This window comes from Panthera pardus, unplaced genomic scaffold (assembly GCF_024362965.1).
Source record: "Panthera pardus isolate Hobbes unplaced genomic scaffold, ASM2436296v1 HiC_scaffold_11, whole genome shotgun sequence".
Taxonomy (NCBI): Eukaryota; Metazoa; Chordata; class Mammalia; order Carnivora; family Felidae; genus Panthera; species Panthera pardus.
In genome coordinates this window covers 8,759,340-8,786,976 of record NW_026526666.1, presented here as the reverse complement: position 1 = coordinate 8,786,976, position 27,637 = coordinate 8,759,340, and the positions used below count along the sequence as shown (strand labels likewise).

General features: G+C 46.7%; 1 long non-coding RNA gene and 1 other non-coding gene across 2 annotated transcripts in view; both read left to right on the top strand.

The window, feature by feature from the left end:
• Positions 1–3,644: 3,644 nt before the first annotated feature.
• Positions 3,645–27,637, top strand: part of LOC109272113 (uncharacterized) — a 39,420-nt gene continuing 15,427 nt past the window's right edge. Inside the window, exons 1-2 of the long non-coding RNA XR_002082291.2 lie at positions 3,645–3,774; positions 7,663–7,827. This is a non-coding gene — a long non-coding RNA (uncharacterized LOC109272113). The remainder of the gene's footprint in view (positions 3,775–7,662; positions 7,828–27,637) is intronic.
• Positions 12,165–12,271, top strand: LOC128775953 (U6 spliceosomal RNA). Its single transcript, XR_008420931.1, has one exon. It is a non-coding gene; the product is annotated as a U6 spliceosomal RNA (small nuclear RNA).

The window sequence follows — 27,637 nt, the reverse complement described above, 5'->3', positions numbered from 1 at the left end:
CGGATTTGTTTTGACTGGCACTGAACCATTCGACTTAATTTTCAAATTTCAAAAAAACAATGAATGTAAATTGGAACAATTATTTTGGTTTCTGAACTACCTTCAGGTTTAGTGTTTGCTCATGGACAGGCTGATCAAACAGAGAAAAAAGTCTCCCTTAATGGTCACTCACAGAGCTCCCGGCTCTAATTCATAATAATCATAACAAACCTTTGCATACTTAAAAATATTTGCCTCCTCCCCCTTTCCCTCCCCTTCCCCTCGCCCTCCCCTTCCCTCTCTTCCTTCCCTCCTCCTTTACCTCTAGATATATAGCTTGCTTATTCTTACACTTGGATTTCCCTGGGCCTTGCACAATGTCCTTTTTTTGTTCTTTTTTCATGTTTCAAAAATAACATGCCATCCTCTGTAAAGGAAGCCAGGGCTATTGGCTGGTCCTCAAAAAAGATGGATGGGAGTCAGCTGATTTCTATTGGTTTTAATCAGCTGTTCGGAGTTTAAGTCTGGGATGTGACATGAGAATAAATGCAGTTAATGAGACCACAAAGTTTTGGCCTCAGCAGCACAATTTTCTGATCCTCTGACCTGACTGGTTATAGATTACAATTAAAAATGCCTTGTAATTTTACAGTGTTTCGTGCTCTTCACAGAAGTTTATTTTATCTGGTTCTCATACCCTTAAGCCGCCATGGTTCTTTGCAGAGTTATAATTCTCAGGTTTGCAGACCAGCATGGCACTGGGTGGGGAGCATGTCTGCAGGGTACTGGAAGTTGGGAGAGACTAAGCTTGGGGTGAATTCCCTTGGACTGTGTTTTGGAGTGGTGAAGGCTTAGTAAGCCCAGAAGGGAATTTCTGGTCCTTTGTGGAGGCAGGGACTGTGTCTGTCCTGTTAATACTGTATCCCCAGTGCCTAGAATAGCACATGGCATAAGGTAGGCATCCAGGGAAAGTTGGCTCAGTATCTCCTTCCCTTGGTGGAGATGAGAGAAGGAAGCTAAAATGGACAGAATGGTGATTCACTCCCATCACCTGTGTCCCAAAATAGAGATTTCAATCAACAGTCTCGGGGAGGTTGTGGTTCCCAAATTGTTCCTATTTGTACGGGAGGATGAGCCTAGCTCTCTTTCCACTTCCCTTCTTGTGTCTGACAGGGAGGATGAGTTGTTAATTAGGTTAGTCACAGTTCAGAACACTGAGCAATATTTACTCATGGGTAGGACTTTGAGGACAATGGGCTGGTGTGTTTACCAACCCGCACAGGTTTGTGGGAGCTCATCTCTTTGGCCTTCTACAGCTGGCCAGAAGGTGGTAAGACCCTTCAGCCATGAAATTGGGGCAGTGTGTCAACTTATTAGGGGTTGTCCAATGGAGTTTCAGGCCCAAACCCAGTTAGATGTTTAGATAGAGGTATGTTGACCACGTATGTGCTATTTTCCCTCGTGCTCCTGTCTCTCTTAGGAACACACAGGAAGGAGGGCTGGCTGAGCCAAAGCAGGTCTTGAGAACCACTGGACCCGTTGTCAGGACCGTAATAAGAGCCCCTACGTCACCCAGATCCACGTGTAGACGATCTTACTGTCCATTCTCCCTATTCCTTTTTTTTTTTTTTTACCTCCATCTCCAGGCTTGTCTGCAGTAGCTCTTGGAAAAAGGAGCATCGCATTAGTTTCCTGTGATTGCTGTTAACAAATTATCACAAAGTTGGTGGATTAACAACAGAAATGTATTCTCTCACAGTTCTGGAAGCCAAAAGTCTAACACCAAGTCAGCAGGGCGTACTTCTCCTGAGGCTCTCTCCTTGCCTGTTCCAGCTTCTGGTGGCTGCTTCATTTCTTGGCTTGTCTCTGCCTTACTCCAACCTCTTCCTCCGTCTTCTCCTAGCTTTTTCTGCTTCTGTGTGTGTCAGGTCTCCCTCCGCCTCCCTTTTATAAGGACACATATGATGGCCCTTGGCGCTCACCCAGGTAATCCAGGATGGCATCTCCATCTCAAGGTCCTTAACTTAACTTACATCTGCAAAGACACCTTTTCCAATCAAGGTAACATTCTAGGTTACGGAGATGCAGACCTGGTATTTCTGGGGCCACCACTCATCCCACTATTAAGCAGTCTCCAAAATCTTGCCTTTACCTCTTTTTCCTCCTCCTTTCTCCCTTTAAAAAAGAGCCTGGTGTGTCCACAACTGAATTTCTTTGGGCAGGTTAGGCCCCCAGGTCTTGTTCTTGGGTACGGTGCTGAAAAGGACAAACAGCACCTTATTTCTTCTAGTGATTGTGATATACTCTGAATTGGAATAAAAAACACAGGACTTCCAGGCTGGTTTTACGTGACACCAACATCTGGATGAAAAGCTAAAACAAATGAAACAAACAAACAAAAAACCCAGCCAGTTAACCAGTTGCTTGTTTCCAAGCATCTAGATGTTGGGTCCTTGTATTGGGGGTGGAGGCAGTCTTGAGAAGAGGAGGAAGGTCACAGGTGGCCTGATGGCAGGATGTCAAGGGTCTGGAGTGGAGGGCACACTCTTAGGAGTGGGGGGAGATGAGAGGGAAGGCGGAGGGACTGACTACCGAGTGCAGACCCGCAGAAGTGTGTCCAAAAACTTGGGGTGGAGGCGCAATCAGAAGACAGGAGTAGCTACAAATGCCCGGATCCTGGTCCCTCCAAGCAGCCATATTAAAGATCAAAGGGAAAAAGTCCGTACATTCCAGAAGGAATCAGGCAGCCAAGCGCCAGTATGAAAGCATTCTTGACTGTCATAGCCTCGAGTGCAGCGAGCGGGCTCTGTGCTCTGCCCGCAGAGTAGAGAATGCTCCTTTCGTCTTCACGGGGTCTGAGCTGTGACGGGGATATTTTCAGTACAATCGAAACAAGATGCTTGGGTGCAATGGCTCCTTTTTTGCTTCCCTGGGGACGTTTAGGGGCCTCTGGGAATAGGAGTATGAGGGGACCCTGTCTCTTTGGTTTCTGGCTTCTCAAGAGCAATTTAACCCATTTACATTTAGGCCTAGGCTTTTGAGACAATGACCTGGTTGACAGCTCCTTTTCTATTTGGGACTTTCCTGAGAGCTCAGGACTCCAGGATCCTGATTTGAGGGTGCTGCTGTGCTCAGTGCCTGAGTGCAGTGGGCCTGACAAAACGATGGCAGGAAAGTTGCTTGGGTCTGAGCTCCTAGGCCTTTAGCCTGGGGTGGTGATGTGCTTTCTTTTCGTCTCAAACCACAGCGGCGACTCCTCCTCCTCCGCTGCCTGGCCTGGATTTTGGATTGGCTAATGGACGCGGGCCGTGTGATTTGGCCATAGCTCAGCTGAGGCCAGACATCCATTTGGGTCCTAGGAGTCAGTGCAGTTGGCGATTAAGGGCCCAGGCTGTGAATTTAGTGATCCTGCCACTTACTAGCTGAGTGGACTCAGACCTCTGCTTCTTTCTCTGTGGGAGTGTGAGGATGCCCACCTTTCAGGCTGTTTGTGAAGATTGCATAAGAGAAATTTGGAAAGCACTAGCTCAGTGAGTGACCTACAGTAAGTGCTCAATAGATGCTAGCTATTTTTGTGGCTGTTATAAAAGCACTTCTCAGAGAACATCCATTTGCTCTCTTTCCCTCCTCTCGTCTCCCCCCACTTTCCTTTCCTAATAGGAGTCTACATCTGGGAACCAAAAACATGAGAGAGAGAGATAGAAAGAGACAGAGACAGAGACACAGACAGAGACAGACAGATGATGGATGCTTCCAGAGATCCTCTCAACTTGGCTGGGAGCTTCTTTGTCCGTGGTAAGCCAGTTTTGTTATGGTCTAAGGCAATTAACAACTTAAAAAAATATGTAAATTTTAATTAATGCAAAAATTATGAACCACTATTAAGATTCCCAGGGAGGGGCACCTGGCTGACTCAGTCGGTTAAGCATCCGACTTCAGCTTAGGTCATGATCTCGCAGTTCATGAGTTTGAGCCCCATGTTGGGCTCTGTGCGGACAGCTCGGAGCCTGGAGCCTGCTTCAGATTCTGTGTCTCCCTCTCTTTCTGCCCCTCCCTCACTCATGCTCTGTCTCTGTCTCCCCAAAATAAATAAATGTTGAAAAAAATTTTAAAAAAAGATTCCCAGGTAGAGTTAAATCCAGTTGGTAGGTTACTATGCCTGCGAAATCCTGCCTTTCATACAAGAAGTCAGGGCAAGAAGTGCAAGTGATGGGTATAATTGTAAACAAGGCCTTTGAAGATCATTTTCAGATCAAGAATCATCACCTATAAGAAGAGTGATAAACAATGGGGCGCCTGGGTGGCTCAGTCGGTTAAGCATCCGACTCTTGGTTTCGGCTCAGGTTATGATCTCACAGTTCGTGAGTTCGAGCTGACAATACGGAGCCTGCTTGGGATTCTCTCTCTCCCTCTCTCTGCTCCTCCCCTGCTCGCGCTCTCTCTCTCTCTCTCTCAAAATAAATAAGTAAACTTAAAAAAATTAAAGAGAAGAATAAATAACATTTCAGACACTATAAATTTCTTTTCTTTTTTCCTCCCTGCCCCCCCCCCCCCCTCCTCCCCTCTCCCTCTTGCTTGCTTGCTTGCTTGCTTGTTCTTCATGTGTGGCTCATGCCTACCTGATTTTGGAAATTCTAGTGAAAAATTCTAATGAAAAATTCTAATGCTTGGCCCATAGTAGGTGCTCAATAAAATTAGTTTGAATGAATTTCTTCCTTCCTTGGAAACATTTTTCTAAAATATTATTTTATATACCATGTAATTTTTAATATTTTTCTAATTAAATATTCTACTATAAGTGAACTTTTATCTATTTCCTTCACCACCCTCCATGTTTATACATTGAAATGGAGAAAGTGCTTTTGGGTAGCACTGGACTTGGGAGCTAGGAACTGGAAGGGACAGGGCAATATATTTTCCTCTCCCCTCGGCTTCACCACACATGTTAGCTTTATCCTGCTGTCACTGTGGAGATGCTTTCTAAGCTTTACTGGTCACATCATGGGAAAATTGGTCCCCCCCACCACTCCTGAGTCTTTACATCTTCCTTGCTCAAGCCTTTGGTCCAGACTGAGATTGGCATTTCTGAGTCCCTATTCAGAATTTCACAGAAGAGATTCAGACTGGCCCAGGTTAGGTCAGGGGCTCATCCCTGAACACTTGGCTGTGGCCAGGGCCACATGGCATAGACATAGCTGCCAGAAGTTCGTTCTTCCCACCCTACATGTGGCTGGCAACAAACTACACACAGTGTTAGGAAGACACATTTTGACTGAATTTGGTATGAGATGAAAGTTTTTGAGCAGTAAGCTACATGTGAGGAAGGTTAATCCAGTAGTAATGTCAGGAATGATCTCAGTGGTGAGAAGAATGATTTACTAGGCATTCTTCTAGCAGAATGGGGGAAGGGAATTGGAAGGCATTGGGGCCTTCAAGAATTCTCTGGTAATAGATTGCAATGGCCATGGAAGAGCTGCTTTTTCTACAACTGTACCCTAGGAGATGATACAGAAGCAGGTTGCGGTAAGGGGAAGAGAGGGGCAGACTAGGGAGGACTTTTTGAGGAAGGGGAGAGAGTTCCTGGTAGGGCTTAGGGTAAGCAATGTGCTCAGCCTTGGGCCTGGACCTCCTTTTCATTGGGGCGCCCACAGAGGGCCTGGAGGAAGCATGTGCTCCCGGAGACTGACAGAACCTGGCTCGTAAGCAGATCTCATGGCCCCTGACATACTGTGAGGCCTGCCAAGCTTCACCTCTGTTGGAAGGCATTTCTCCTGGGGGAGGGCAGGTAAGCAGTGAGTCACTGACAGGGCAGCCCAGTAACACAGCTTGAATAAAACGTGAGAGAAGCTCTTGACTCATCCTGGCTGCTGTTGTCTGCTGAGTGTGTTGGTATAGACATAAACACACGGATGTACACAAGCCCCCATACCCTCTCACACGGGAGGGCAGGTCCACAGGGGGTCAAGAGGTGACTCAGAAGGTAGCAACACAGATAACCTGCTGACTCACAGTTTTACACTCCTCAGCTCCCTCCTCCAACAGGGCCTGGGTTTGAAGGACAGGTGACTCACAGACTGACCCTTTCCTCTCTGGTCTGGTTTTTCTCAGTGCTACCCTTAGTTCTCCTGGTCACCCCAACCTCTAGGGCATCCCTGGTGTGGAGGCCAATCCAGCCACGTCAGGTCCTCAGCCCCCTCATTCACTTGCTCACTGGGATTTCTGTTCCCTCAGCCTTTCCATTTCTCATCATTCAGTCAGTCAACAAGTATTTAATCAGAGTCCACGATGTGCCAGCTCCATGCTGGGTGCTGGGGATCCAGCCATGCACAAGAAATGACCCCTGCCTCAGGGAGCTATGACCTCCTTAGGGGGGTTGTCCTGACTCACTTTCTGTGGAAGTTGGTCCAGTCAGGAAAGAGATACCTCTTCAAACGCCCCTGTCTCCATAGCTCCATGGAGCTCTTGCTTCTGGGTGGTGACTGGTGGGATCTCTAGTCTGGCCCAAGTGGCTGAATCCTTTCCCATGTACCTACTTCATATTTCTTGCCATCTGAAGAGAGTGATTCCTCTTCCTTCCATCAAATGTGTAGCAATTTGGGACTCTTTTGTAGGCAAAAGGCCTACAATGTGTACAGAACCACCCCACACACACTAGCCCCTAGCCCTGCTCCTAGACCCTTGGCCACTGCCCATGGTCTTGCCCTGGGAGCAGCACTTGCTTCATTGACTGAGCCTTAAGGTTTTGCATGTATTTGATAATCACAATGACTCTATGAGAAAGACTATTTGTCATCAGTTCATAGTATCATCATCATTGTCTTTCATCCCAAGAAACTTAGGCTAAGAGAGGTGAAATCCCATTGATCACACAGCTTATGAAGAGACACTCCTGGTTTGCCCAGAACCCATTGCTCTCAATGCTCACACGTATCGGACAAAGAAAATGAAGGACTGAGGAGATTCCATAACTCCTGGAATGGTAGTAGGCCTGGGACTTGAACCCAGGCCTCCTTTCTGTCTGGTGCTCTTTCTCTGACATCACCTTTCAGCACTCTGACCAAGATTTACAGGAAGCTCTAAAGTCTGTGCAGTAGGGCATGAACTACAATGTAACTTTCATCCGTGCAAGTCTACACAGATGGCCTCCTCCTTCCTCAGACCTCCCCTCCCCCAGTGACGTCTTGCTTTCCACCCAGGTCCCCTTGGGGCCCATCCTTCCCCACACTTTATTTATGTTGTCTTTTATTGTAAAGATCCTCGGTGTAAGTTACTTTCCAACAATGGCATTCGAGAGTGGAAAGTTGAACCATAAGTTTGGCTGGAAGAGCAAGCATTCTGTTCATCTGCAGACGTCCTCTTTCTCTCTCTTTTGGCACTCATGACTGTTTTTTTTTTTCTTTTGTGGAAGAACCTGTGTTTGGCAGCATAGGCCTGTCAGCATCCTTGTAAACTACAGCTTCTCTTAGTGAAAGGCCTTGCATAGTGGGTGCTTAGCTTTCTTTCACGGGCTCTGAGGACTCTCCTTCTGGGAAGATCCGCAGTTCCCTTCCATTCTGCCTTGAGGTGGCAGGTGCTGCAGGCAGGCTTCGTTCCTGAACCTACTCTGAGTCCCGACCTGAGCACTTGAATGGCAGTGAGACTTTGGAAAAGATACTCAACAGCTTTGAATCTTGATTTCCTCAGCTGTAAGACGGGCATATTGAGGAACATGCAAGGAAAGGAGAATGAAGGCATCTCACAGGCAAGATGGTCCAGATGCCCCCTGGAAGAGGCATCTTCATCTTCAACAGATTGAGGACAGTTGGCTGCCATTCACTGCTTGCGAAGGTAAAAAGGCTTAAACTTCAGGTAAACCCCACAGTGATCTCTTTGGTACCCACATATTTATGACATAATCGTTCTCTTGCTGGTCTCTGTGTGTTTTTCTCCAGTGACGTGGTGGGAGACAGTTTGGGGGTGCTGTTACCTGTCTGTGGGGAGAAGTAGGCCAGAATGGGGGGAAGTGTGGCTGGAGGGCCCTGGTCCTTCCCCAGATGCCATTTGCCGGTGGTCCTGAGACTTTGGGCAGGACATTATCTTCAGTTTTTTCCTCTATAAAGTGACAGGAAGCCTGAACCCTTTGTCGGAGTGATGAGCAATGAAACGAGATAGCCTTTGGAGCATTTTGTGCAGTGCCTAGTATGGAGTGAATGCTGCGGATCAAATTGGCATAATTTTGGAGGGTCCTTGTTTCAAGGGTATTTTTATTTTGTTTATGAGGCAACATCTTCTTGTAGGAACCTCCCCAAAGAAGTGATTCCCCCTCAAGTTATTCCTTGAAGGTCCCCCTGAAATGTTTCCAGTTGGCTGGGCCATGTTTCTGATTTCGGAAATAGAGGCTCTTCTCAGCAAGAGGGTCCCTGTGCGTGAGGACCCTGGCCTATGTAAGCAAGCATTGCTTGTTGTCAGTCCCCTCCACTTTTTCTGGAGCTTGAGGATTCATAATCTTGACCTTGATACGACCTTGCAGCACAGAATTTGGTCCGTGGTGTGTTGCTCATTCTGGACCCCACCTGGGATTGGGGGAGAGAATAGGGTTTATTTTCAAAGTGCCCCATACCCTTGTACATGCTGTTTCCTCTGCCTGGAACAGTTTTTGTCTTCTCATCTCTTCTGGTAAATGCCTAGCCATCATTTAGGAGGGGTGTGTGTGTATGTTTGTGTGTGTGTGTGTGTGTGTGTGTGTGTGTGTGTGTGTTTGTACAAACTTCTCTGGGCCATCCTCAGCGAATTCCATGGCTCTCTTCTCTGCGTACCCATAATGCTCCTCTCACACCGCTATGACGCACCTGTTGTGCGCTGTGCACAGAGGCCCTGCCTGCTATCTGCTTTCTGTCTCACCTGTACCCGCATTTTATACTCGAGTCTTACTGTGTTCCCTATAGTTTTACAAAGTGCGGGGCCTCCTCTCAGTTCTGTGACAGCATTGTGTGCCCCTCCCCTGTGTCCCACCCCCATGTGGTGAGCCCCTGCTCATCGTTGGGAGTCTGTTGAACACCCCCTGCTCCAAAAAGATGTCCCTGAGCACCCACGTCTGGGTGGCCCTCCTGTGGGCTTCAAGGACACCTTGTCATGGTCCCTGTCACACACACTGCTGGACGGTGTCACACGTCCCTGCTGGACGGTGCGCATCTCAGGGGAAGGGGCCATGTATCTTGTTCCTTATTGTATCTCTGAACCAGCCCAGGCATGTAGTAGTTGCTCATCGGATTAAACCATCACATCCATTTTCATTGCGAGGAGGGAGCTTGTCTTCATTATCTTCATGTCTGCAGTGGTTAGCACAGGCCTGGCTCACGAGAGTGCCTCATCAAGGCTGGCTTACGGCATCGACTCTGAGGCCCTGTTGCAGTGAGCTCCAAAGCTCCTTCTTCCTGGATAATCAGATTTCTCTTTTAGCATCAGAGCACTAAGAAGCCGGAAGGGGTCCCTGAGGCCCATCTCCTCACAGAAAGTTCCAGCTCCCTCCCCTCTCCCTGGCAGGTGGTCCTGTAATACCTTCCCTCCCTCCTCAGCACTTCCACTCGCCCCCCGCCCAACACCTAGCTGAGTGGTTATTGGCAATTCATGTAATGTTTCTGGGCCTTTCTTCAGGCTTACTCTCACTCTGGTTGTACTTAAGAACATGAATTGGCGTTGTCCAATGTTAGCAAATGTTCGCCCAGAGCTGGATGTTGCAGACCTGTCTCTGTCCCCTTCATCTGATCAATATGTTGAGCACCCAGGTCAATGGGAGTCACCCCGTGAGTTCCTGGCCCATTTATTAAAAATGTGGAACAGTTTAAGTTCTTGCTGCCTTGACTGGAAGTCGTTGAGCACATGTTGTTTCCAGCAGGCTCTGGGGCTAGGAGGTCAAGTTTCAGATGCGATTAATTCAGTGTAAAGGTGAGCCTGCCAGGCCTGGAATAAAGAAGAACTGACAGCTGATTTACGATGTGGCTTTTAAACAAATCACCCCTAAAACCCAACTCGTTTCATTATGGAAGGGGCTCAATTTGTATTAAAGTGTCATCCTTGGCCCCTGTAGTCAGCAGCTGGTGGAAAGAAATGGGATTTCAGCGATTCCAGAAAGTGTCTCCACAATGTTTGGCAAAAGCAATGCTGGTGCTCAGGTCCCTCTTACATTTACTTAATGACAAAACATACTGTTGGCACCTGGGAGCGTGTGGTGACTGAACAAAAATAGCTCTGGGAGGCCCCGTCCTTGTCCTCGGGGCTGAGGGTGATCCAGGATGTGCGAAGGCCCCCACGCAAGCTGCCTTTTTGCACTGGTTGACCTGCTGTGGTTTCTGTCCCCAGAATGGGGAACAGGGATAGCGACAGGTCCAGAGAGGAAGCTGCTCTCTGCTTTTGGGAAGCATTGCCTGTCTGGGAGCGTCCATAGGACACTTTCACTAATTAACGCATTTCAGCTCACTGCGTCCCATGCAGGAAATAGAAAGCCTGCATTAGTGTCCAGGAAATAGAGAATGTGACTAAACCTTCTCCTAATTCTGGCGCTGACTTCCAGGTATTTCAGTGTTTAATGACACACCATCTTGTTTCTCTTTGCCCTTCCTGTTCCAAAGATGACACGGAACATTTTGGCGCCGTTCAGGAGCGCTGGGCTCAGGTGGAGCCCCGAGGGTGGCGGTGTAAAGAGAGGCTCTCGCAATAGCGACTTGCATTTTCATGGCTTTTGGTCTTCCTGTCCCCGTCCCAATAACAATGACTAAGCGGCAGAGAAGGTGGTGTCATTTCTGAATCCCAGACAGGCCGCCCCGGGGGGCTCCTCGTTAGTGGTCAGTCCAGCAGTGGCTGGCGGGCACGGAGAGCGAGCCATCTGTGTGTACGTAAGAGGGCAAAACTTGGAGCAAGAGGCCCTGAAAAGGGATTGTGACCGTGGAAGGAAACCCCACCGTGACGTGGGTGCCAATTTAGCTGGACAGGGCTGGGTACCAAGCACGTTCACGTCCTGGGTTTCCAGGCTGAGCTCGGCAATCTGTTGGGCCCGAGGCGGATGTGAAATAGAAGATTGCTCCTGGGATGGGTAGCCCTCTCTCTGGGTGCTTGCACACAAAACGTCTGGGAGCATCTGGAACCATGAGCCAGAGATGCCAGCTTCTCTTGGCTGGGCAAGTGGCTTCCCGGACTTTGGAACTGCAGTCCATAAAAGGAGAATTTATGAACAAACAAGGAAACCGATCTCTCTTCTGCAACATTAAAAAATATTCTCAATGTGAAGTCTTTATTGCTGCCTTTTTTTTTTCTCGTAACCCAGTCCAATTCAGTGAATACACTATAGTTCCAAATTTCTGTCACCTACCACCTCACCTGCTGAGCCCCTCCAGCAAGGTCTTTGTGTTTCTTGTTTTACATGCATCACATAAGGCCCAGTGTTTGGGGGTATTTATACTTAGATCTATGTCCTTGGTATGGCTTCATGGAAAGAATTTGAACTTTGGGGCCAGACAGATCCAAATTTAAATCCAAATCCGACTTTTCAATGGTTGTGTGAGCTTGAAAAATCAACTTAACTTTTCCTAGCCTGGTTTTCCTTGTATGTAAAATAGAGACAGTTCCTATTTCAGGGTGCAGTGGGGATTACGTGGGGCAATGCATTATAATTCCAATGTAGGAGGAGGCCTGGGGGAGGGCAGGCTTTATACTCTATGTTGGTAACCATCTCTCCACCAAGTCTGTTTGCAGTTTGCTTAAAGGAACACTGTATTATGTTTATTTCTGTATCTCTCTCAACACTCAACCCATGCTTTGTATATACTGTTACTCCAATAAATAGTGAATGAACTAATTTTATTTTGAAGTCAAAGTGGTGTGAGGAAGGGATTCAAGGGCAGTGAAAGGGACATCTGACTGGGCCAGAGCCTCCCTACTCAAAGTGTAGTGCATGGGTCACCAGAAAACTAATAAAAATGCAGAATCTTGGGGTGCCTGGGTGGCTCAGTCGGTTAAACAGCAGGACTCTTGATTTTGGCTCAGGTTGTGATCTCACAGTGGATGAGATCAAGCCCAGAGTCGGGCTCTGTGTTGACGGTGCGGAGCCTGCTTGGGATTGTCTCTCTCCTTCTCTCCCTCTGCCCCTTCCCTGCTCACTCTCTCTCTCTCTCAAAATAAATAAGTAAACATTAAAAAATACAGAATCTCTTGTGCTCGTTTCAGCAGCACATATACTAAAACTGGAACGATACAGAGAAGATTAGCGTGGCCCTTGCACAAAGATGACACACAAATTCGTGAAGCTTCCATATTTTTTCAATAATAACCAAGTTATGGAAAGAGCCTAAATGTCCATCAACTGATGAATGGATAAAGAAGATGTGGTTTATATATACAATGGAATACTACTTGGCAATGAGAAAGGATGAAATCTTGCCATTTGCAGCAATGTGGATGGAACTGGAGGATATTATGCCAAGTGAAAGAAGTCAGTCAGAGAAAGATATATGTTTTCACTCATACGTGGAACTTGAGAAACTTAACAGAAGACCATGGGGGAAGGGAAGGGGGAAAAATAGTTACAGAGAGGGAGGGAGGCAAACTATAAGAGACTCTTAAATACAGGGAACAATCTGAGGGTTGGTGGGGGGGGTGGGGAAGAGGAGAAAATGGGTGATGGGCATTGAGAAGGGCACTTGTTGGGAGGAGCACAGGGTGTTGTATGTAAGCGATGAATCACGGGAATCCACCCCAAAACCAAGAGCACACTGTATACACTGTATGTTAGCCAATTTGACAATAAATTATATTTAAAAAAATACAGAATCTCAGGCCACACCCCAGACCTACTGAACCAGAGTCTGAAGGTTAACCAGTTGCCCAGGTGATTCATGTGCACGTTAAAGTGTGAGAAGCTCTGTTGTCAATAAATGAAGGAGTAAGAATTAGGAAGCTAGCAAAATAATTTGCTAGGACCTACTGGTTTTATTTAAAGGGAACATTTGGGGCGCCTGGGTGGCTCAGTCAGTTGAGCGCTTGACTCTTGATTTCGGCTCAGGTCATGATGGTAGGGTTGTGGGATCGAGCCCCATGTTGGGCTCTGTGCTGAGCATGGAGCCTACTTGAGGTTCTCTCTCTCTCTCTCTCTCTCTCTCTCTCTCTCTCTCTCTCTCCTCACTCTCTCTCTCCCTGCTTGCCCCTCTCCCCCATTTACTCTCTTTCTCTCTCTAAAAAATAAGAATAAAAAAAAATTTAAGGAAAATTCTATTCACAATGAAATATACCACTAAGAATTTTAAGTCTGATGGCAGCTTTCCTCCACTTTCAGAAGACCCTGTCCCTGGTGGTTAGTCCATGGCCACAGACGGAGCTGCCCCTGGACTTCCCTTTCCCCTCGGAGCCCCAAGCACCCATCCCTTGTGCCGTGCTCTCAGGAGGCCGTGTCGTCCCTGATGGCCACCTCCTCTCCGAGGCTCTGTGAGTCGGCTTGCTGCCCAGGGTCTCCTGGCTTGGCGCCATGGCCCGGGACACACTCAGTCACCACAGCTGTCTGTCTGCCTGAGCGCCAACCATGGGGACCTTGCTCAGCTCTGCACAGAACACCCATTGTTTCTGTTTGGATCGTTGCCCTAAATTCGGTTCGTTGGAAAGTGCTTGAGAGGATCTGTCGTCTCGCGTCCACTTTTCAGAGTTGTGGTGTGTACCTGGAGAGTGGCATAGACCCACTTCTTCCAAAACAGGGTGAACCTTTGTTTGTCCTTCCCACCCGCACAAACCGTGCAAGCGTGTGGTCTTTCTCGCCTTCCTCTTTGGACTTAGGCTTGGTAAATAAGGCATCCACGCGGGGTCTAAATCATGCTGCTGTCTATGCAACCTGCCTTCCATGGGGGTGGGAGCAAAGCGCCTGTGGGTTCTACTTCTAAAATATGCTTCCAGTCACGTTCCTTCTCTCCACCCCCCCTCAGGCGCCACCTGGCGGGCCACCACCCTTCCCGGTACCCTCCTAACTGGGTCCCTGCAGGCTAACTCTCCACACAGGCAGCTGGAGAATTTTTTCTTAAAACATAAATTGGATAATGTCTGTTTCCTGCTTAGAGGCTTCAATGTCTCCCCACAGCGCCACTCTCCAGTCTCCTCTTGGGGACCTCGGGGTGCTGTCTGTCTCCCGCCCTCCCTTCCGTCACCTCTGCCCATCCAGTGCTCCCTAATCACGCTGGTCTTTCACTTCCTGCATCCACCAGGCCCTGTCAGGTTACAGCTGGGCCGACCCATCCTCAGACAGGCCTTCCCATCCACCCCAGCTAAAAGAGTCACCTGACTCTTATTCTCCATGCCACTCATCACTTTTCATTTGTTGGCTTTCTTTTTTGGCCGTCTCCTCTGCTAGACCGTAAGCCCCACGAAGGCAGGGAGGGTGCCTCACCATTGTGTCTCCCGTGTCTGCACCGGGGCCTGGCATATGCCAGGAACTCACTAAACGGCTGCCAAATCGAATGAATGAACCCACTGTGTGCTCAGCATTTTCACCCCAAATCCCCTATCTGCCATCCAGAGGCACCTCCTTCACTCCTCTGGGCTTTCTCCGGCAGGTGGATAGACTTGTTTCACGAAGCCTTCCTAATGCACCCTAGCCCAGAGTCATCTTCTGTCTTAGAATCTACTGTGGTACCACTCACCACCCAATCTCTCCTCTCTCATACGTCCCCCGTACACGCACGCTGACACGCTCACTTACAGTTATACCTGTTCTCTCTGTGTTGGCTAGACTTTGTTCCTCTGAGAGAGGAGGTGGGGACGGTGGGGAAGTTTGGGCTCTGGAGCCACACCGCTTGAGTTTGAATCTTGCCTCTGTCAATTACTTGTTGGGCACCTGACAAATTCTCTGTGCTTCAGTTTTCTTAACTGGAAAGCAGGGACAATAGCAGAACCTTCCTTACATGGTTGTTGTGAGAATTAAAAGGCCTAAAACATGTAAAAATACAAAGAACAATGCGAGGCATGTAGTAAGTGCTATATAAGGGTTAGGTATTATTATTATTATTATTTAATTGAGGGAGAAACCAAGGACCAAAACATGATTTTGCCCTGTGACGTTCTCCTGGAACTGGGCTTCGAATCCACAGAGTTTCCCTAGACCAAGAACCTTTCCACCTTCACCATGGCTGCTAGAGGCTTCCTTTGGGACCATATTCCTGGGGTCTCCTAGGGCTCGGTCATGGATACATGTCAGTGAAAAAGAAAAAGCAGTTCAGGTATTGAGCAAAATCATATGTTCATTCAGCAATTTACATCATTCTTCCCTGCTGGCTCCTCAGCTGGAAACGAGAGGACAAGCACTGGCCATGGTCCCCAGGACGGGCTTCCAGTACAGGTCCATTGAGTGACGCACCTGAAGGGAGGGCCCTACCCAGCTGTGGTGTCAGGGCCAGGTGCGAGGAGTCCTTTCCTTGAGCCCAGCCTCCCCTCCCTCCATCTGCCCTTCTGTCTGCCAACTTCTTGCCATCCCTGCCCTCACGGTGGAATTAAGTCTTCTTTTCGTATTTGTCTTAAGTTGTACGTCTCACCTTGTCTCCATCTCTTTCACCACATTTTCTGCCCTTCCCCCAGCCCTTCCCGCGGCGAAGCCTGTGGAGCTGACTCATGCTTCCCAGGGCTCAGAGCCTTCCTTATGTTAGGGATCATCTGGGGCACAGGTTTATCAGGCCTTTCTCCTGCCTTCTGGATGCAAGTGCTTTTATAAGCACTCCTAGTGACTTGTCTTTAGGGAAGCTGGGGAGTCCCCGCCCAGGGCTTACTCATGTTCCTTCTCCACAAAATCTCCGCGTTCTCCCCCAGCCCGGGCTGCATCGAACGCCTTGACCTGGTGACGACTCTGGTTGTGGTTCTCTGTGTTGCTATCTAACTCTCCACAATCCATAGCTCTTCTGCTCATGTGATAGAAATTTCTTGACAGTAAGCATCACGTTTTCTCTCACACAGTGGACCCTCAATACATAGTTGGTTGAAGTTCTACTTTTTCCCTCTCGTTGTATTCATTTTGGATGAACACTGGAATGGTTTTACCTACACACCACCAAAAGGCAATGAGGGAAGAGACTTCGAAATACATTAAGCAAAAGAGGGGCAGTGTTCATTGTGATTAAACATGTCTCACACGCTGCGGTCTGGATTACTTGCTGATGCCTACAGGAGAAGATCCATGGACGGAGCTGGGTTGGGTTTCTTGTCTGAAGAGCTATTTCCATTCCCAGCTCCAACGTGAGCTACGTGTGTGACCCTAGGGAGATGTGTCAGCAATCCCAGCCTCAGTTTCCTCACTGTAAAAAGAAGGTTAAGACCCTATATTGTTGGGATGGTTGTGAGGGTAAACGAGATACCAAGTATGAAATCACTCTGTAAACTGTAAAGTGCTGTGGCAATGGTAGTAATTACCCTTAGTCGTCCCTAGAGTTGGTTTTCCAGCTCACCTGTTTTCTTCATAGCCTGGCAGCTTTCCTACCTGGGGCATGTGACTAGAATTTAAATGCCATGCTAGGGAGCCCAGAAAATCTACTTCCCAGCAAGAGCTGTAAAACATCCCATCCTAATCGAGAGAGACAAAGAGGAACAATGACTCAGAGGCAGCTCCAGGGGAGCGGCCAGCTCAGACAAGAGACTCCTCAGACCTCAAAACGTCTTCTTACATGGGTGTGCCAGAGAATGTGAGCAGACCCATTGTAAGCTTTGGTCGTTCAAGGAGAAACTTGGAAACCAGACTATGATTGGATGGGTGTTTAACATCACTGACAATGAACAAGATTGTCAGATGGTAACACTTAAAATCTGAACAATAACAATAAAAAGACAATAAAGGCATTACAGCGAAAGGGGACTGTTGTCCTGTAAGTGAACTCTTAGAAAATCAGATTTTCCTGAATTTGATAAGAATGTATTAGAGGAGGCAGTTTGCAGAGTTCCATGGGCTCTGGCGGGGCTGGGCTGAACGTGTGAGAAGAAAGCAACAGATTTAAAAAATCTGTACAAACACCAATAGAAATAAACTTGTAACTTGTTGCGACGCACCCACATCGTTAGAGACTCTGCCCTTAACATCTCTCTTTTAAATCTGACTCCAGGAAATAGATTTGGAACCGGATCAATCCCATCCTCGACTCTGCCATCCTTCTGTCAGAATTATAAACAGAAGATGATTACAGCACATCCTGCATGTGCCTTCCATGTGGCTCCAGTCTCGGCCTCACAAATGCAGCGAGTAAACACTCTCCAAGTGTAGTTCTGAGGCGTCGCCCATGTGGTTCGCTCTTGAAGGGGGAGAGGCCGGGAGGCCGGGCCCCGGGGGGCGTCTGCCCTGGGAGCTACCAGCCTTTTCCCTTCTCCTGGTGGCGGACAGGAGGTGGCGGACCCTTCCTTCAGTGCTTTGCGTGGTGGGGTGGAGTGGGGGAGGCTACAAAGGACGGTTGGAAGCGTTTTCTTTTCTTTCTTTCTCTTTTAAAAATCCGTTTCATTCCATCCCATTCCTGGAAAACCACAATCCCCCCAGCAGTCTCCGAGTCCTTCGGTTTTGAAAAGCACACATTTTGTCTGCTACCCTTTGCTTCTGTGGATCTGTTTCGAGCAGCAATTACTTTCCGTGTAAATGAGTATGGAGCTGAGGCTTTCATTAATGTGTCAGGACGCCAGGCTCCTGTGGTTTGACACCATTTAAATATACAAATTGTTAACTTTATGATTTTTTGACAAATTTCTCCCCTCTCCCGAATCTCATATGAATCTCATTTTCCAAGGAACTGACCAAGGAACTCTGACCTCTTGCCTCAGTCGTTTGAGGGCCTCTGGTATTTTTTTCTTGGCCCGCTACTCTTGAGATCCGAAGGTGAATTGAACTTCAAAGGGCAGCAAGCCAGATGTCTTCTGTCCCCACGAAGGGCTGGTTTCCTCTCATTTGTGTGCGTTCTGTGTGCGTGAATTCAGGTCGGTGTCTTTCCCCTGGGCCTCCCCTGCTCCCAGCTCTGCCCCCAGGTCAAGTTCCTTGTTATTTGTGCTGCTCTGGCATGAGTGTGTGCATGCATGTGTGTGTTCCCCATCAGCACCAGAGGACGCCGGGCTCGCACTGTCCAATTCAGCAGGCCGTAATTCACATGGTTCATGTTGATTCGTACTGAGCGCTTGAAATGTGGCTTCTGAACGGAGAGGTGCTCTCAGTAAAAGACGCACTCGATGTCAAAGATTTAGTATGAAAAATGAAGCGTAACATGTCTCAATATGCTTTTATATGGATTACACACCGCATTGATAATATCGTGGATAGATTGGGTTAAACTAAATATGTTATCCATATTAATTTCACCTCTTTTTAAAGTGTGACCACGAGATCATGTAAAATGACATATGTGGCTCACGTAACATTTCTGTGGGACAGTGGTCATCTGGACCGATGATGGAGACTTTGAGATGCATTAGCCGAGTCACAGGCTTTGTCTGCACTTGCGCTGGTAGCCTGCAAATGTTAAGGCTCTGCCGTGATGAGTAGGTAGGCTTTCAACAATCACGTTCCATAACTTGGAACTGCGGAGACACTCTGTCTTCATGTGTACCTTCAGGATGCCACATCGAGTCAAGTTTCTCAGGTGGTCCCTCTTCCCTGGCCAGGCTGATGTCCTGTGCATGTCCTCGTGTGTGGCATAGAGAGCCTCATGCTCACTGGCCTGGGGCTGGACGGAGGCTGCTGGTGACTCAGACCTGGCTGCAGGCCCCCCGTATACCATGAGTATGTTTGTCCTAGGCAGTATCCAATCACTTGCCACCAAGTCTGGGCTGGATCACTTCTCTTTGACCTTGACATGTTTAGGATGCAGCTCAGCAGGAAAGGACTTTAAAGATTAGGTAGTCTAATCTTTCCATTTTACAAAAGAGGGCACCAAGACTCAGCCGTATGGGGCGAGAGGGCGGTTTTTATGAGCTTTAGACTTTGGCAGCAGAAGTTGCAAGTTCAAATCCTAGCTCTGCCACTTCTTAGCCAGGAGAACTTGGGTAGGTTAGTTGAACATTTCTGAGTTCAGTTTAGATGCCTGTCTAATTAAATGAGGATCATCATATCTCTCTCAAAGAATTGTTGTAAGAATGAAATAAAAGATGCTTGTAAATGCCATGGACTAAATATTTGGGCCTCCTCTCCCCCCATATTCATATATTATTAAACCTACCCCTCAAAGTGTTGGTGTCAGTGGGTGGGGCCTTTAGGCCCATTAGGGCTCTGCCCTCTTGTACCTGATTAATGCTCTTATAAAGGGAACCCAGGGAGCTCCCTCATCCCTTCTGCTTTGTGAGGACACAGCACAAAGACGTTCATTTACAGACCAGACACCGAATCTGCTGGCGCCTTGACCTTGGGCTTCCCAGCCTCTGGAACTGTGAGAAATAAATTTCTGTTGTTTATAAGCCAGCCAGTCTATGGTACTCTGTTAGAGCAGCCCAAATGGACTGAGACAGTAAATTACTCCTACTGTGATCTGGCAGAAAGTGAGTACTTGATAAATAGTGATTACTCTCGAAAGGTCCTACAGCCGATTCACAGCCGAGGTTGGGCTTAGAGCCCAGATCTCAACTTTCTATTCCAGTGTCCTTGTTTTATGGGATACACCAGGCTGGGCATAACCTGTCGCCTCTAAAGTCAAATCACCAGGTCTCAGAGATCAGTTGCCCACAGCTCTGGTAAGTATTCCTGCAGCCGCCTGGTCTGCCACCCGAATTGCACTCCTGTTTTGCACCGCGTTGAGCCATTGGCTTGTCTATGTCCCCCGGGCTCTGCAAGCTCATTGAAGGTAGGGTCTGTACCTCCTTCACTATCACTGCCCTTTCATTCTTTCAACAGTATGCTGAGGACCTATCCTGCACCAGGCCTTTTCCTAGACTTCTGGGGTGCATCAGGGAACACAAGGAGACAGAGATCTTGCCTTTGTGGAACTCAATTTCTAGTTGGGGGAGATGGATGCCATATTGGAAGGTTATGCAGGATTCAGCTTATGCACAGTCAGGATCCATGGACTGGCCTGGCAATGGCTTGGTCTGTGCCTGCCAGCCTGGGGCCACTGGTGCCTGCATTTTGAGGCAGTCCCGGGGCCACCCACTGCTGCCACTCCTACAGCTCCGGGGCCAGTTGCAAGGAGTGTCCCTCAGGTTGCTTCCAGGCACGCCCCATAGGCACTCGCCCGGTGCCTGTCCTGCATCTTTCAACTCCCACCTTCCACTCTGCGGCTTCCTATTCCCATGAAGGTGAGGAGCCCTCTCTGGGCTCGTCTGCTTTCACATCGCTTGGATGTATGAGGGTGTTCAGACCCACAGGGTGGACTTTGACCAATGAGAGACAGAGACTGAAGGCTACGTTCTCTCTTGGGCAGATTGTTTGGAGATGCATTGCTTCATCCAGACTCTCTGAAGCTGTCCTGTGTGACCCAGCCCTCACTTTTTACAACACTGTGGGCATTTGGAAACATTTTCCCTCAGGTTTATTCTCCCTGCTTTTGTGCTCTACCCCCTTTTCCCTCATGTCCACTTCCCTGGATCGTATTCCTTTAAATTACGTTTTCTAGGGAACCGGGCTAAGGAAGTAGGGTGATAAGTGCTGCAGAGAAAGAACATTTAGAGCGGGTAAAAAGGGGGGTCAGGTGTGCTGGTGAAGGGTGGCAGCTTCCAACAGGATTGTCAGTATCAGCCTTGTGGAAAGGTGATATTTGAACAAAGGCTCGAAGGTGAGGAAGTTAGCCACTCTGGGGAAAGGACATTCCGGGGTGGGGAAAGGAGGGAACAGCAAGGCATCAAGCCAGAAGGGGGCAGGCGTGGTCACGGCACAGCAGAGAGGCCAGGGTGGCTTTTGGGGTTCAGAGGGAGAGGTGCAGGAGGTGAGGTCAGAGGGCTGTGGGGAGGGGGGAAGGAGGGTATCTTACAGCTTACGGGTCACTGTAATGATGTGAGCTTTTGCTCAAGTGCACAGGAGGCTGTGCTGAATTTTGCCCAGCGGCGTGACATGGCACCTTGGTGCGCCTGATAGATAGCGCCATGCCTGGCACACAGGGGGCGCTCACTCGGTGTTTGTGGACTGGAAGCAGGATGAGCAGGTGATCTTCCACGGACCCTGCTGGGGAGCAGTGCCCTGCAGAGGACCCCCCCCCCCCAGCCATGTAGAGGCTAGAGGCTGACTTGGACGTTTCTAAGCAAGAGTTGAAAACAGATGGAAACAAAATGCCAGTGTTAATCCAAAAAGCATGTGGAAGAAAGATCAAATGGGAGAAGAGAATGAATGTGTTTTCAGAGGAGCTGTCTGCCTCCTTCAGAACCAGATTTGTGGGAAGCCAGCCGAACCAACCTTGTGACTTGTGGCAGAAAGTGGGTTTTTGACTGTATCTGGGGAGTTGGGAAAAGTGTATCCACCTTCCCCACACCCTAGCAGCGAGGGGAGGGCTCTCCATTACCAACCAAGCAAGTCCTGTGAGCTTGGATTTGCTGGAAATGTACACAACCGAGTTTTCCATCGTTGGTTCTATGAAATCTCTTTGTGGGGGTCCTTTCGGGTTCAAGTTCTGTGGATCACATACTTTTGGGTCCTGGGTGGATTTAGTGGGTGGATCCATTACCACCCCCCCCCCCCCGCCCCCATCATGGCTTGGTTGAGGGCAGCAGGAGTGTCAGGAACAAGAATCCTCAACATGCATCCTCGTTTTCTCCAGGGCTTGTCTTCTTCCCTGACTCCTTCTCTTTGTCTTCACCTCTCAATGATTACGAGTGTCAGAGGAGAAAGAGTCTGGGGTGGTGCCTGGGGAGTTCGAGTTCTTGGAACATAGACAAGGCAATAGGTCAGCGGGAGCATCTCAAACATCTTCTCTAATAAGGAGCAATGCCTGCTTCCAGAGAGCAGAAAAGAAGGAAAATGTAACAACATGAATCCTTTTATTCTGGGTGCAACGGGTCAGGGGGAGGGGAGATTGAGTGGGTTTTAGAGTCTGAATTGGACATGATATCGATGATTAATTTTAAGGAAATCTGGAGACTTGTGCCCAGGCCAAGGAAAATGGCTGGGCTCTTTGTCAAGAATCTTGTACGTCAGTCTTCCTAATCACGTTATGTTGATGTGCAGCTACCCCTCAGCTATGCTGCTGGGAGAGAAGGCAAAGCTCGAGGATTCTTAAGTATTTTCCAAGAAAGACCGCATAAATGTTTGGAATCTAAAAAGATCATTTAGTATCTAATAGGTGAAGAGATTGAGCCTTGGGAGAGTAAATAACATACTGTGTGTCCGCAGAACATCTGAGAGCCTTACAAGTGGAAGCAGCCCATTGGGCAAGAACAGGTCTCAGACTTGTATAGGACGTGCTGCCATTACCCAGATGGGCAGTTGGGGCCACAGTGAGGCCCAGTTGTTCACAGGCACACCCCTAGGCGTTACCTGGCTTTCTTGGTAGCCAGAGGAGCATATCATAGTCAAAATGCACATGGCTGTTGTTTCGTTATGGGTTTTCTTGAATACCATAATATGGTTTATAGAAATATAGGAAGCAGGATTTCAAAATTTAATTAATATAAAAGCAACGTAAAACCCCATCGCTATATCCTTGATTATGGGAAAAGGAGCGGTATGGCCCATTCCTAAACCACTTATCATTAGCCAGGGAAGCCCCCCATGAAAGTGTAGAAACAGTTCTGTTTTTCACTTTCTGCCCTATATCCCATCCCATCTGGAACCCACAGGAATATAGGTTTGGGAATGGCTTCTCTGTGCTCCTTGACCTGTCCCAGCTCTTCATCTATACGGGACCTTTATTCTAAACCAGGGATGGCAAACCACACTCCACAAACCAAACCCAGCCCATTGGTTTTGTTGGTATGTGAGTTAAGAATGGTTTTTACATTTTTAACTGATTGAAGCAATCAAAGGCGAATGTTTTGTGACATGTGAATATTTTACGAAATCTAAATCTCAGCCTCCATAAACAAAGTTTTACTGAAAAAATAGCTACTCTTCTTTATTAACCTATTGTGCTAAATGGCACAACATGCTAAGTGCCAAGGGGCAGAAGTGAGTGGTTAAGACGGAGACTGAATGTCCCACAAAGTCTAATATTTCCTGTCTGACCCTGTCCACTCCTATGATATTCAGATTGGTAAGGGGACCTCTTGCCCCGGACACTGCCTTTCTCTCCTTTGCCCTTGACCCCTCAGTCATTTTAACACTTTCTTCCCTACCCCTTCCCATCTTACTCTTCTTTGTTCATTGGCACAGCTCATCAGTCAGTCCCTGGATGGCAGGGAGTGGGACTGGAGGTGGGGAATGAGAAAGCCAGAGCAGGGAAAGGAGGTTCTCCCCTTGTCTGGCCTGGAGTCACCAAAAGTCACCAAAAGTCACCAAAAGACCACCAGAGCTTTCATGCCATCAGGAGGGACTCCGTCTTTTCCTTTCTGGATTATAGTCTAGAAGAATTCCTGAATTTTTCTCTATGTTTAGCTCATGGTAGCCTCTTTATGCCTTAGGAAAGCAGGGGTTTGGGGAGGAAACAATCTGTCCTGCACAAATGCATTCCCTGTATGGGGATGAGAATTTACAATGTAGAGTGCCTGTCAAAGGTTACACATTCTTACTGTCAACTGACTGACTTCTTCTGTGAACACAATCTACATATTATGGTTTCTTTGCCTTCGTTAATTCCTTTTCTTCCCCTGGGATCTGCCCCCTTTCTCCACCTGTGTCTTCTCCTTCTTTCAAGAGCTGCTCATGTCCTCTCTGCTCTACTAAGCTTTTCCAGACTGTCTGTTACAAAATTTTTTCTCAAGTCTTAGGAAAGTACTTCCTTTCTACTTTTCACTGGGCTCTTGAGATTGTTCGGGACTGTCTTGCTGTCTGGTTTCCATCACCCTGATCTCTGTGTCCATGATCTCTGTTCCAGTGCAGACTCATCTTTCTCCTGAACCCCTAGAGGTGGCCCTAAACTGCAACCCACTGTCCCATTTACACCCTTCCTTTATAGGCTCTGGAGCATCTGTCTGAGCTGTAAAGCTGACCACCTTGACACCTGCTTCAAACCCTTCACTGCCCTCTGGAGAAGGTGTATGAAGCCTCATTTGAGCTGGTTCCCATCTTCCTCTCCAATCTCATCTCCTGCTTCAAATTCCATGCTCTGGAAAAACCAAATTAATTATTATCTAATACACCATTCCTTACATCTTCCTCTCTGCCTAGGATGTTTTTCTGCCATTCCACCCAGTACCCTCCTTTTTAAAATTTATATTCAAGTTAGTTAACATACAGTATAGTCTTGGCTTCAGGAGTAGAACCCAGTGATTCATCTCTTACATATGACACCCAATGCTCATCCTGAGAAGTGCCCTCCTTGATGCCCGTCACTCATTTAGGCCATCCCCCCCCTACCTCCAGCAGCCCTCAGTTTGTTCTCTGTATTTAAGAGTCTCTTATGGTTTGCCTTTCTCCCTGTTTTTATCTTATTTTTCCTTCCCTTCCCCTATGTTCATTTGTTGAGTTTCTCAAATTCCACATATGAGTGAAATCATATGTTTTCTTTCTCTGATGGATTTATTTTGCTTAGCATAATACATTCTAGTTTCATCCATGTTGTTGCAAATGGAGAGACTTCATTCTTTTTCATTGCCAAGTAGTATTCCATTGCATATATATATCACATCCTCTTAATCCATTCATCAGTCTATGGACATTTGCGCTCTCTCCATAATTTGGCTATTGTTGATAGTGCTTCCATAAACATTGGGGTGCATACACCCCTTTGAATCAGCATTTTTGTATCCTTTGGATAGATTCTTGGTAGTGAAGTTGCTGGCTCATAGAGTAGTTCTATTTTTAATTTTCTGAGGAACCTCCATACTGTTTTCCAGAGTGGCTGCACCAGTTTGCATTCCCACCAGCAGTGCAAAAGAGATCATCTTTCTCCACATCCTCACCAACATCTGTTGTTGCCTGAGTTAATTTTAACCATTCTGACTGATATGAGGTGGTATCTCATTGTGGTTTTGATTTGTATTTCCCTGATGATGAGTGATATTGAGAATTTTTTCATGTATCTGTTTGCCATCTGGATATTTTCTCTGGAAAATGGTCTGTTCATGTCTTCTGCCCATTTCTTCACTGGATTATTTGTTTTGGGGGTGTTGAGTTTGGTAAGTTCTTTATAGATTTTGGATACTAACCCTTTATCTGATATATCATTTGCAAATATCTTCTTCCATTCTGTCAGTTGCCTTTTAGTTTTGTTGATTGTTTCCTTTGCTATGCAGAAGGTTTTTATCTTGATGATGTTAAAGTATGTCCCTTCTATCCTAATTTTCTTGAGGGTTTTTATCAAGAAAGGATGCTGTATTTTATCAAATGCCTTTTTTTCGTCTATTGACAGGATCATATGGTTCTTAGCTTTTCTTCTATTAATGTGGTGTATCACGTTGGTTGATTTGCAAATATTGAACTGCCCTGCAGCCCAGGAATGAATCCCACTTGATCATGGTGAATAATTCTTTAAATGTACTGTTGAATTCGACTTGCTAATATCTTGATGAGAACTTTTGCATCTGGATTCAACAGGGATATTGACCTATAATTCTTCTTTTTAGTGGAGTCTTTGTCTGGTTTTGGAATCAAGGTAATGCTGCCTTCATAGAATGACTTTGGAAGCTTTCCTTCCATTTCTAGTTTCTGGAACAGTTTGAGAAGAATAGGCATTAACTCTGCTTTAAATTTCCAGTAGAATTTGGGAGATTTTTGATAATTGATTCAATTTCTTTGCTGGTTATGGGTCTGTTCAAATTTTCTATTTCTTCCTGTTCGAGTTTTGGTAGTGTGTAAGTGTCTAGGAATTTGTCCATTTCTTCTAGATTGTCCAGTTTGTTGGCATATAATTTTTCATAATGTTCTCTTCTAATTGTTTATATTTCTGTGGTGTTGGTTGTGATCTCTCCTCTTTCATTCATGACTTTATCTATTTGGGTCCTCTGTCTTTTCTTTTTGAGAAGTCTGGCTAGGAGTTTATCAACTGTCTTTATTCTTTCAAAAAACAGCTCTTAGTTTCAATGATTGTTTCTGCTGTCTTTTTTTTTTTTTTTTGTGATTCTGTATCATTCATTTCTGCTCTAATCTTTCTTATTTCCCTTCTGTTGCTGGCCTTGGGCTTTATATGCTGCTCCTTTTATAACTCTGTTAGGTGTAAAGCTAGGTTGAATTCAGCAAAGTTGCAGGATATAAAGTTAGTATACAGAAATTGGTTGCATTTCTATACACCAATAATGAAGCAACAGAAAGAGGTATCAAAGAACCAATCCCATTTATAATTGCACCAAAACCCATAAAACACCTAGGAATTAACCTAACCAAAGAGGTACAAGATTTGTACACTGAAAACTATAGAAAGCTTATGAAATAAATTGAAGAATACAGAAAGAAATGGAAAAACATTCCATGCTCATGGATCGAAGAACAAATATTGTTAAAATGTCAATACTACCCAAAGCAATCTACACATTCAGTGCAATCTCTATCAAAATAACACCAGCATTCTTCATAGAACTAGAGCAAACAATCCTAAAATTTGTATGGAATCACAAAAGACCCTAAGTAGCCAAAGTCATGTTGAAAAAACAGTCCCCTTTTTTCTAACTAACTCTTGTTTATACTTAAAGGCTCAGTTCTGGGGCCAGTGCTTCCAGAAATCCTTCCTAGACTTCCCTCATTTTCCCTCACCAGGTTGGATTAAGTGTTTATTGATCTATGTTTCCAAATGCCTAACTTTGTGATTATGTTCTCTACATTATATTGTATTTGTTTCCGGGATTATTTCTCTCCCAGTAAATTATCCTAAGGACTAAGTCCTATGTATCTTTATATTACTAGTTGTTCCTTTGGCCTCCAAATTATAACAGGTACGTAATAAATGTTTATGAGTAGGCAAAAAGATAGATGGTAAATCCCTTCAGGACAGATGGTGTTTTACACATTTGTATTCCGAGGACCTGGCTCAACACGTGTTTTCACTGCTGGTAAGGACGATTCCACATTGTTGTTCTCTGGGTTAAAGACGTCATTGCAGACTTTTGGCCAAACCTGTGCCTTAGAGCAGGCCCTGCAAGTCCTGTCTGTTCTCCAACACACTTCTTGGCTTATATTATGTAATAATAATGATAAAAATAATCACAGTTTGAGTGGTTGGTCTTTGTGTATTAGGTGTTCTAATACATAATCACTAATCCTCAACATAACCCTGCAAAATTAGTATTATTCTTTGCCAAAAAACCCTGATGTACAGAGAAGTTAAATGAATTTCCCTACATTGTATAGCTAGTCACTGGCAAAACTGTGATTTGAATCCAAGTATGCCCAGCTGCAAAACCTTTCATCTTTCCATGTTATCTATCTCTTTAAAAAACATTTTTTTTTAATGTTTATTTATTTTTGAGACAGAGGGAGATAGAGTGCGAGTGGGGAGGGGCATAGAGAGAGGGAGACACAGAATCTGAAACAGGCTCCGGGCTCTGAGCTGTCAGCACAGAGCCCGATGCGGGGCTCGACCCCACGAACCGTGAGATCGTGACCTGAGCCGAAGCCGGACGCTTAACCGACTGAGCCACCCAGGCGCCCCATCTCTCTCTGTTTTCGTACCTACAACTTATATTTTAACAT